The sequence below is a fragment of the Crotalus tigris genome, unplaced genomic scaffold (genome assembly GCF_016545835.1).
Source record: "Crotalus tigris isolate CLP2741 ecotype Arizona unplaced genomic scaffold, ASM1654583v1 scf7180000020728.642097, whole genome shotgun sequence".
NCBI classification, from domain to species: Eukaryota; Metazoa; Chordata; class Lepidosauria; order Squamata; family Viperidae; genus Crotalus; species Crotalus tigris.
The window spans coordinates 440918-452341 of NW_024098154.1; the positions used below are offsets into that span (position 1 = coordinate 440918).

At 45.1% G+C, this 11424-nt stretch overlaps 1 protein-coding gene across 1 annotated transcript in view; it reads right to left on the reverse strand.

The window, feature by feature from the left end:
• FRYL (FRY like transcription coactivator) overlaps positions 1 to 1288 on the reverse strand; it is a 187793-nt gene extending 186505 nt beyond the window's left edge. Inside the window, exon 1 of the mRNA XM_039368293.1 lies at positions 1033 to 1288. The gene's annotated coding sequence lies outside the window, so the exon portion shown is untranslated. The remainder of the gene's footprint in view (positions 1 to 1032) is intronic.
• Positions 1289 to 11424: the final 10136 nt, after the last annotated feature.

Sequence of the window (11424 nt, forward strand, 5' to 3'; positions counted from 1 at the left end):
GGATGGGGGAAGGAGGGAGAGAAGGAGGAGGGGGAAGGAGGGAGAGAAGGAGGAAAAGGAGGGGGAGGGGAAGGAGGGAGGGGGGAAGGAGGAGAGGGAGGGAGGGAGGGGGAAAGGAGGGAGGGAGGGGGAAGGAGGGGAGGGAGGGGGAAAGGAGGGAAGGGACGGGGAAGGAGGGAGAGAAGGAGGGAGGGGGAAGGAGGGAGGGGGAAGGAGGGAGAGAAGGAGGGAGGAGGGGAAGGAGGGAGGGGGGAAGGAGGGAGAGAAGGAGAGGGGGAAAGGAGGGAGAGATGGAAGGAGGGAGGAGGGGAAGGAGGGAGGGGGAAGGAGGGAGAGAAGGAGAGAGGGGGAAAGGAGGGAGAGATGGAAGGAGGAGGGAGAGAGGGAGAGGGGGAAAGGAGGGAGAGATGGAAGGAGGGGAAGGGGGGAAAGGGGAAAGGAGGGAGAGAAAGAAGGAGGGGGGAAGGAGGGAGAGAAGGAAGGAGGGGGGAAGGAGGGAAAGGAGGGAGGGAGGGGGGAAGGAGGGAGAGATGGAAGGAGGGGGGAAGGAGGGAGAGAAGGAGAGAGGGGGAAAGGAGGGAGGGGGAGGAGGGGAAGGGGGGAAAGGGGAAAGGAGGGAGAGAAAGAAGGAGGGGGGAAGGAGGGGAAGGAGGGAGGGGGGCAGCTGGCTGGACAGAGAGCCCCCCTCCTTCCTCCCCTCCCTCCCTCTCTCTCTCTCTCTCTCTCACACACACACACAAACACGCGCGGGCATTCCCATTTCCAGGGGCAACCGAGGGGCGGGGGGAGTAACGGCCTCAAGGCACACACACACACAAACACATCTTCCAAGCCGGCCCTGCGAACAAAAGCCGCGGCAGGAGGAGGAGGAAGCGGGCAGCCTCTGAGGGAGACGCGGCGGAGCGCTACTTGCCTGGCTCCTACTCGGGGGTGTTGCTCGCTCCTGAGCAGGTGGGCCGACTTCCCCATCGCGTCGCCCTCTACCTCCCCCCCCCCTTGGAAGGTGCGCTGTCCGCTGAGGTGGCGCCTTACCTGGCGGCGGCGGCGGTCCTCCCGCGAGCTGCAGAAGGCGCTTTCTCCTCCTCCTCCCCCGCCTCCTCCCGGGGTGGTGGATGCTTCGGGGACTTAGCCCAGAGACTCGCCCTCCATGTCGGCGACCAGCATCGGCCGCCCAGCCCACCCGACGCCGCCTGTTGCTGGGTCCGAGAGCGACTGAGAGGCTCGGGAGGTTTTTTTCCTTCTCTCCTCGCTCCTTCCCTCTCTCGAGAACTCGGCAGCCCCAGCGCCGTTTCCCCGCCCCCGGCGCCTTCCCAATTGGCGGGCTCCTCTCAAACAGGAACAAACCTTCCGCTCGCTCATTCGTCGAAAGCCACGCTACTCCTCTGTCGCCGCCTCCTGACTGGCTGGTGGGCCGAGGGAGCCTCGCCGCCCAGCCCGTGCGCAAAGGCGGGGACGCCTGAACCTCCAATCGTATCAAAGGGGTGGCAGTGCTCGTCGCTGATTGGGGTTTCGAGCATGTTTCGTTTCCTTTTCGTTGGCCAGCACAGAAGTCACTCCTAAACTTCACCAGCCTGTCCTCCAGCTCTTGAACCAGTAAAGGGACCACCGAGCAGCCCCTGTTGTAAAGCAGTTTTTTTCCCCACCTTGGGCAACTTTTAAAGCAGGGATCTTCAAACCTGACCCTTTTATGACTGGTGGACTTCAACTCCCAGAATTCCTCAGCCGTGCTGGCTAAGGAATTCTGGGAGTTGAAGTCCACAAGTCATAAAAGCCAAGTTTGAAGACCCGTCTTAAGGTGTGCGAATTTGAAAGTTCCAGAATTCCTTAGTCAGCAGCTGCCCAGAGAATTCTGGGAATTATATTCCAAACATCGTAAATTTGCCACTGATGTAAAAAAATGGAGATGTCTTTACTGATTTGCAGCTACCTAAACAATAGTCCCTGTTGACAGGCAATGTGTAAATTACCTAATACTGTTGGTTTTCTTTTTTCTTTTTCTTTTTTTTTTTTTTACAGATATTTATCTCCTCTTTTGCCGAATTCCTGAAGGGTAGTTGCGGTATTAGACTTTTGCAGCAAAAAACAACAAAACACTAATATACAGGCTTCCTTACAAACCTATTTATCCAACCGAACAGTTTTATCCAAAACTCTGAAAGAAATTAAAGGCAAGAGATAAGAAAATATAAACACATTTAGTTTAACTTAAACTCTTCATACTGTCTGGCAAATAATCATGACTTCCATTAAGTTTATGCACACCTTAGATTTAGAACCTTATTTCTTCCGTTCAATTACAACTTCCTCAGTCTCTCCCTCTGGAAACTGCTTGTTTTCTTCAGATATTTGTTTTGCCATTTGATATTCATTAATTCATTCTTGACTAAGCCACTTCAACATACTGTTGTATTCAAACATTTAATGAGCACTTGTTAATTCTTATCCTACCATACAAAATCCGTAAGCAATTATTTCCACTGTATTGAACTTTTAAATATTTTTCTTTATGAGTCATACCCCACTTTGATAGTTCTTTTTGTTTTGTATTGCATCAGAGAATTTGAGAATTGGACAATAACCAAAATAAAAATGGAACTGTGTATATGTTATGAAGAATGTTCCACTGTCACAATTAGAACAAGCAGTATTCCATGCCGAGTTTCTAGTTCTATTTTCCAATGGAAGGTTCACATATCATGCTAAATAAACCAAAAGCAAAGCAATCAACGTGATAGGTGAATCAAGCTGCTATAGCTTGTAAATCATGATTTATGTATTAGGGTTTTGAGCTGGTCAGCCAACTGTGGCATCTTTATTAGTTCATCAGCAGCTTAAGGTCATGTGAAAACTAAGTTGGACCTTATAAATAAGTTTTATAGCTGCCTCCCAAAATGATATAGCCATATATACATGTATACATATATATGTAGGTCTTTGGTTGTTCAGGTTTTCTCCCGCGTAAAATTGGAAGTGTCTTGGCGACGTTTCGACGAAGTCCCATTCGTCATCTTCAGGCTGGTGCACGAAGCTGAAAACACCAGCCTGAAGATGACGAATGGGACTTCGTCGAAACGTCGCCAAGACACTTCCAATTTTACGCGGGAGAAAACCCGAACAACCAAAGACCTACATGCAAATACCCACGAAAACCTCAGAAAACAAATACATATATATGTATATATATATATGAATCAGAGGACTGAACAGCTACGCAATCAGGGCAGATTAGACAATCAGGGCAGATAAGACGAGAATCCAATAATTTATATCACTGAGCATCCAAGGCAATAACTATCAATTTATTGGATTACGTTAGGGGAAATAAAATTAATGCTACATGATTCCAGGATATAGGAAAGTCTTGTCACAAAGCTTTTGTCAGTTCACTCATGAATATGGACAATTTGCTGACTTGTACTTAAGCATAGTCCCAACATGATCTGGCAACATCTTTTTTCTCTGTGTCCCCATAATGTTGCTTTCCTCTGATCACTAGTCTATGAATGAGACAGATTTAAATTAGCTATACTGGTATTGAAGTCTTGCACCTGTCTTGCATTATCTTTCAGGGAGAGAACAGGTGAACAGAAGCAAGTTGTGAAAGAACTGGGATCAGCAACGGGTACAGCTATTGATCTGTCACTAGAGTTCCTCTTCTGTCTATGAATGAAATAGTTGATGAACGTTTCGTTAGCAGTGCAGAAATTCCTGTCATGGTAGTGCCGTATTTCATTTATAAATTCAATTATAGAAGATGAATAAATAAATTGAGGAATTGCAATAATAATAAATAACCAAAATAACAGTCTTAAATGTGAAGTTTTTTTAAATAAAAGTGAAAATAAAAGAAACTAATAAATACTCTTTTTTTAAAAAAGAAAGTATTTTCTCTATAAAAGGATATATAGACAGTAGTAATACTGCAACTCACAAAAGCTTGTCTTTTAATAAAACACTTTAGTCCAAAATGTGCTACCAGATTCCTTGGTTTTTTTTAACCTTTTCTGAGATAAGACTTCTAAAACAGAGCTGACGGAAGAATTTGCCAACAATTTTATACTGCTTTCCTCGTGCTCTCATACCTGAAGCAGGTAGTTTGCCTTACTTATTTATTAGATTATTTATATAGCTACCTTAGCTGTATAAATAACTCTATAGCAATTCAGATTTAAAAACAGCAAATAATCAAAGCGCATTGCACCTTTTATATAATAAAACATATTGCCCTAGAGCAGGGCTTTTCAAGCAGTGGTACGGGTACCACCTGTGGTACATTGGCACCTGGCAGGTGGTATGCGACCATCCTAGAAAAGTGATAGTGGGGGAGGGGAATGAGCTGAACTGGTGGCAGCATCCCACAAGCCTGAGCGAGAGATGGCTGGAGCTGCAGGGCTGTCAGGGCTCAGCGGAAGCGCCAGGATCAGTACTGCTTTCCAGCTGATTGGCGCTTCGGGGCTGTCAGGGCTCAGGGGAAGCGCCAGGATCGGCGCCAGGCTCCAGCTGGAGCTCGGCACTCATCCTGGTGCTTCTGCTGAGCCCAGAAGAAGCGCCGATCAGCTGGAATGTTGCAGCCTCTCCAGGATCTTGTGATTTACATTCAGATGCTTGGCAATTGATTCATATTTATGATGGTCACAGTGTCCCAGGGTCATGTGAAGTGACCAAAACCTGCTGCAACCACCCAGCAGACGGGGGGAATAAAAACCAAACACCCCCCATCCCACCCCCACTGCCAATCCCCAACAGAAATGCTCACAACAATGAAAACCTTAGACAGGAGGAAGAGTGCCGCTGGGCGCTGTCTTGCTCGGCTGTGGCTTGGGGGGCACTTTTTTCAGTGACATTGTAACTTCAAACAGTCACTAAGCGAACTGTTGTAAGTTGAGGACTATCTGTACTTTATCACTTTTTTTCCTTTTTTGGGGGAGTCAAGTTTTTGACACCTTGCTAGGCGACTGGTGGTACTCGGATGCTGCCATATCCTAAAAGTGGTACAATGGGTGAAAAGGTTGAAAAGCCCTGCCCTAGAACAGTGGTAGGATTCAAATATATGAACAACCGGTTCTCTGTGTGGATGCTGCTTCCAGAAGTCCATTCTGGGCCTGGGCAACAAAAATTTAGCTACCGGTTCTGCCAAAGTGATGCGAACCGGCTGAATCCCACCACTGTCCTAGATGCAACTTCAAAACCTAAAAACAGTAAAAAAACAAAACAAAACACCAGTCCGTAGAAGTGTAAAACCTTCCAATCAATTTCCTGGGAGAAAAACAGTTCTTTAAGGTATTTTGAAAATAGTATGGCTTAAAATGCCTTACTGCAAAGGGTCATCAAACTTGGCCCTTTTATGACTTGCGGACTTCAACTCCCAGAATTCCTGAGCCAGCATGCCTGGCTGAGGAATTCTGGGATAAAAGGGCCAGGTTTGAAGAGCCCTGTGGCAAAGGAACAAATGTATCAAAGCAAATCAAATAAACAAACCAGCTGATTTGGTAAATGAAAGTTTAGGGAGAGTTGCTAGATGTAATGTTTTGAGGCCAGTAGCAAACAACTTCAACTGAAAAATCTCAGGATACGAATTTCATAATTAGCATGGTGAATTCACTGTTGGAAAAGGAAATTCCTTACTCATATCAGGCACATCTGTCTGCAGCTTTGTTTTTTCATACTATTTATAGGTATTCTGGAAAGTGCGTCACTAACTGGTTCCTTATTAGATTAGTATTTGTAGATGTTCTCAGGGTGATTTCAAGTAATTCTACTAGTTTAAACAGCCGGAATATTTGTAACTTCTAATTACAGCCTCAGAATTATGCTTCTGAGGAACCTGAAGGTATATTTTGCAATAGTTCATAAATAGTGAGCAGCTTTTCCCATCACCTAAATATATCTGGATGTACACATCAAAGTGTATCCTTTCGATATAATAATAATAATAATAATAATAATAATAATAATAATAATAATAATAATACAAGAAGATCACACAGACTGACTACAAGCAGCGGCATGACAAAATAGCAGCTATGGTGCATTGGACAATCTGTAAGAAATATCATTTGCCTATAAGCAAGAATTGGTGGGATCATAAGATAGAGAAAGTCATAGAAAATGATAAAGCTAAACTGCTCTGGAACTTCAGAATTCAAACAGACAAGCACCTGCAACATAACACCCCGGACTTAACAATTGTCGATAAGAAAGACAAAAAAGTCTGGAAACTGGACGTGGCAGTGCCTGGAGACAGCAGAATAAACGAGAAAGAATTGGAGAAGATAACAAAATACAAAGACCTACAAATAGAAATAGAAAGACTGTGGCAAAAGCAAGCAAGGGTAGTACCAATAGTCATAGGCGCCTTGGGTGCAATCCCAGAACAACTGGAGCACCACTTGAACACCATTGGCATTGACAAATTCGCTATTAGTCAATTGCAAATGGCGGCCTTACTAGGAACTGCTTCCATCCTGCGACGATATCTGTTATACCATCAAACATCCACATCTGCCTATTCCAGGTCCTGGGTAAGGACTCGATAGGTAGACAAAAATACCAAATCCAGTCTGAACATCTGGATGACTGTGCGATGATCAATAATAATAATAATAATAATAATAATAATAATAGTAATAGAGTTGGAAGGGACCTTGGAGGTCTTCTAGTCCAACCCCTTGCTCAGGCAGGAAACCCTATACCACGGGTGTCCAACTCGCCACGTGACGTGATGTGTCATGACATATCACGACTCTTTTTGCATTGCTGGCAATGGGGTGGGTGCGGCTTCGGTATGATGAAATCAGCCCACGGGCCGGCAGTTTGACACCCCTGTCCTATACCATTTCAGACAAATGGTTGTCCAGTCTCTTCTTAAAAACTTCCAGTGTTGGGGCATTCATGACTTCTGGAGGCAGGTTGTTCCACTGATTTAATTTAATTGAAATGTGAGGTGACTTTATTAAATTTATGTTCATACTATGATAATAGCACGAGGTAGGTTTGACACAGCTATAAGGATTTCTATTGGATCAATATGAAGAGGGATATTATACAGTCAGGAATTAACAAGTTTTGATTGGTTCTCGCTGTATAATTTGGTTCTCATTCTTCAGCTATGTAATTTCTCATTTTTAAAAAATACATTGGAGCAAAGAACTGTTGATCGCTTGTTTTTAGGCAAATCTGCTAACTGTATGCTATGTGTAATTTTTCCTATGATCCAAAGAACAGATGCTTGAAAAGGGCTTTTCTGCAGTAAACCATGATTAGTAGAGGTTATTCTGGTTTGTTTGTTTATTTAAAACATTTATATAGCTACCCATCTTATATCAAACTCTGGGCAGCTCCCAATAATCTATTGCAATAATATTTTTAATAAAGCAACATTATGAATAAATATATTTTTTAAAAGTATGTGGCATTTAAAAGTTAAACTTCCAACACACGGTTCCTCAAAAATAACTTCACCACCACCTCACCCTATCCCAGAGCTTGGAGAGGAGGGGGGGACCAGGTCTTCAGTGATTTTCAGAAGACTAGACCATGGTTAGGCAACCTTGGCTCTTTTATGACTCGTGGACTTCAACTCCCAGAATTCCTGAGCCAGCATGGCTCAGCTTAGAAACCGCTCCCTTTCCCCTCAGCATGGCTGGCTCAGGAATTCTGGGAGTTGAAGTCCACGAGTCATAAAGCAGCCTAGGCCTAGGGCAGTGGTAGGTCACCTTGGCTCTTTTATGACTCGTGGACTTCAACTCCCAGAATTCCTGAGCCAGCATGGCTCAGCTTGGAAACCTCTCCCTTTCCCCTCAGCATGGCTGGCTCAGGAATTCTGGGAGTTGAAGTCCACGAGTCATGAAAGAGCCAAGGTTGCCTGTCCCTGGACTAGACAAATAGAGGCCTACCAAACTTCAGGTGGAAGAGAGTTCCATTGAGCCCGGGCTATCATGGAAAAGGCATGTTTCCTGGCTCCCACAAGGTGGCAATGATTAAGGGAAGGGACTAGGAACACGCCCACCTTTTCTGATCTGGCAGGACAGGTAAGATAACCTTACAGGGAGGCAGTCCTGGAGATAATCTGTGCCATATAGGGCAGCGGTTCTCAACCTGTGGGTCGGGACCCCATTTGGGGTCGAACGACCATTTCACGGGGGTCGCCAAACAACACAGTCCGCCATTTTTTTCCCCCTTTTCCTTAGCTGTGCTACTCCCTTTCATTCTATTGGCTTTTGAAAGCCAATAGAAGAGACTCTCTTGAATAGAGTCTAATTCTATTGGCTTTCAAAAGCCAATAGGAATTGTCCAGGCTGTCTCTGCCCTGCTGAGCCCGCCAAAAGTCCCATTCTGCAAACGGTGCTGCACCAGTTGAGTAGTCCTCGACTTACGACCGGTTGAATAGTCCTCGACTTACGACCAGTTGGGGGGTCACGGCATTAAAAAGGTTGAGAACCACTGATATAGGGCTTTAAAGATGATAACCAGCAGCTTGAATTGCACCTGGAAGAAACTGGGAACCAGCACAACACACAACGGCGGTGTTATATGGGGCACCCATCACTGTGCGTGCTGTTGCATTCTGGACCAGTTGTAATTTCCAGGTGGTAGTCAAGGGCAGCCCCATGTAGATTACATTGCAGTAAGTGATCAAGGCATGAGTAATGGTGAGCAAGACTTTTCGGTCCAAGAAAGGGTGCAATTAACGCATCACATGAATCTGTAAAAAGATCCTCCTAGTCACAACATGGAAGATTCCCAAATGACGCACTGCTCAGGCAACCTTGGCTCTTTTATGACTTGTGGACTTATTTAGAAAATAAGAATATTTTAATGAAATAATATGTTGTTAGATAACTTTAATAAATAAAATAATTCACCACTGCAGACTACAGAATTTTGAGGAATGTTTAGTTTTAATTTGTTCATTTGTCATTTCTTCCTTTTCTAAATGCTTAAAATTAATGGTACAATAAAGTGAAAGATAAAAACTAATTATTTGTCTATGTCCTTCCTTCCGTCCGTCCTTCCTTCCTTCCTTCCTAGTTCATTCTGGCAATCAGGATCAATGAGTGGTATTCCAAAATGGTAATCAAGAATCAAAAGGGTCAGAAGCAGTGCACAGTTTAAGCCTGTACAAGGCACAGAGGCATCCTCAAATTGTATTAGATGTCCTGGTGTTAAAGTAATTTTTTTTTCATTTCTATGATGACAGGTTAGGATCTATCCAGCTGAAGTTACAAGATGCCCCTTGAGGTTTCACAAACCCATGACAATTTTAGCTTTAAGGCCAAATACTTAACTTCCACACACTTGTTTACATATTCACATATTCACTTGTCTGTTTTTCAAGCCAGCAGAAATTGGGGTGTTAATTTTAAATACAGACCTTGCCTGTTTTAGAAAAACCACCAGATTCTCTCTGGTTGTCTTAAAAAAAATATACAAGAGATTTTTCCCCATCTGTTGCCTTTTTTTTTAAAGCCCGGTGGTAGGAAGTAGGGAAAGGCATTTTTCAATACTGATATTATGGGCTTTTCAAAGACTGCACAAGGTGGCTTTGTTGGGCAAAATTGCTCACACAGATAAGATCAGAACAGCACATCTATAGAGATTCTCACTCATCCAGGTCATGAAAAGAAAAAAAAATCCTGCAGAAAGCACAGCTCCACAATACAGTCCTTTCAGCAGTTCCAAGATTCCACACCCATTTGCACTAGTCAGGTGACCCCAGGACACAGATAAATCTCCAAGTGGCCTCAACGACTCTCCAAAAGAATGCAAATGCAAAGGAGTATAAATCCTTCCATTCCCCACCATCCAGTTGGAGCTGAAGAAGCTTCTTGGATGAGAAGCAAAATGTTTTCAAGGGAAAACAAGGGAATCCAGTTGTCTCTTGAAAAAAGCACCTTTGGGACAGCACCTAATCTGCCATGTCGTTATGGTCTGCCTGGCTTAATCTGCTCTCGCAGAGGCACTAATTTTGGACCAGGTGTAGACAGGGGAGTTAGTGATTTGTCCAAACTTGCTTGGTTTCCTAGCAATTTTATTAAAGATTACAGCGATACACCCCCACCCCGAATTTTGTATTTCTGTTTCAGTAACTATTAAGGGAATGGAATGGAATAGGAGCTGGAAGGGACTTTGGAGGTCTTCTAGTCCAGTCCCCTGACTCAAGCAGGAAACCCTATAACATTTCAGACAAATGGCTGTCCAGTCTCTCCTTAAAAACTTCCAGTGTTGGAGCACCCATAACTTTTGGAGGCAGGTTGTTCCACTGGTTAATTGTTCTGTCAGGAAATTTCTCCTTAGTTCTAGGTTGCTTCTCTCTTTGATTAGTTTCCATCTGTTGCTTCTTGTCCTGCCTTCAGGTGCTTTGGAGAATGGCTTGATTGCCTCTTCTTTGGGGCAGCCCCTGAGATATTGGAAGACTGCTATCATGTCCCCCCTCGTCCTTCTCTTCCCAATTCCAGCAACCGTTCTTTATATTATTTTAGCCTCCAGTCCCCTGATCATCTTTGTTGCTCTTCTCTGACCTCTTTCTAGAGCAGGGGTCCTCAAACCTGGCCGCTTTAAGACTTGCGGACTTCAACTCCCAGAATTCCCCAGCCAGCGGCCAGGTTTGAGGATTCCTGCTCTAGAGTCTCTACATCAGTGTTTCTCAACCTTGACAATGCTGGCTGTGGAATTCTGGGAGTTGAAGTCTACATGCCTTAAAATTGTCAAGGTTGAGAAACACTGCTCTACATCTTTTTGACACCGTGGCGACCAAAACTTAAAACCATGCAATCCCCAAAACGACCATTCGGAGTCGAACGTGCACTTGACTGAAAAAGCATGCCCCCCCCCCCGCCCGCAGCAGGATGGTGGGGAATAGTAATAACAACCTACGCCGCCTCCCTAAGCTTTTACCTCTCGCGGGGGAGACTTCGCAGCGCCTCTCTTGCCCCAACCTCGATGCTCCCTGGGTCTTTCTAGCCGCCTTTTGTCTATGGCAAGGGTAGGCCACCTTGGCTCTTTGATGACTCGTGGACTTCATCTCCCAGAATTCCTGAGCCAGCCTGGCTCAGCTTGGCAACCTCTCCCTTTCCCCCCAGCATGGCTGGCTCAGGAATTCTGGGAGTTGAAGTCCACGAGTCATAAAGCAGCCTAGGCCTAGGCCAGAGTGAGGCCACCTTGGCTCTTTTATGACTCGCGGACTTCATCTCCCAGAATTCCTGAGCCAGCCTGGCTCAGCTTGGCAACCTCTCCCTTTCCCCTCAGCATGGCTGGCTGAGGAATTCTGGGAGTTGAAGTCCACGAGTCATAAAAGAGCCAAGGTTCCCCACCCCTGGTCTAGGGAAAAGCACGGCACGCGTCCTTCCTGGTGCCCTTCCGGTTTCTGAACCGGAGTTCCGGTTTCTGGGCTTCTTTTTCGTTTTGTCCTCTGGCTTGAGAGTC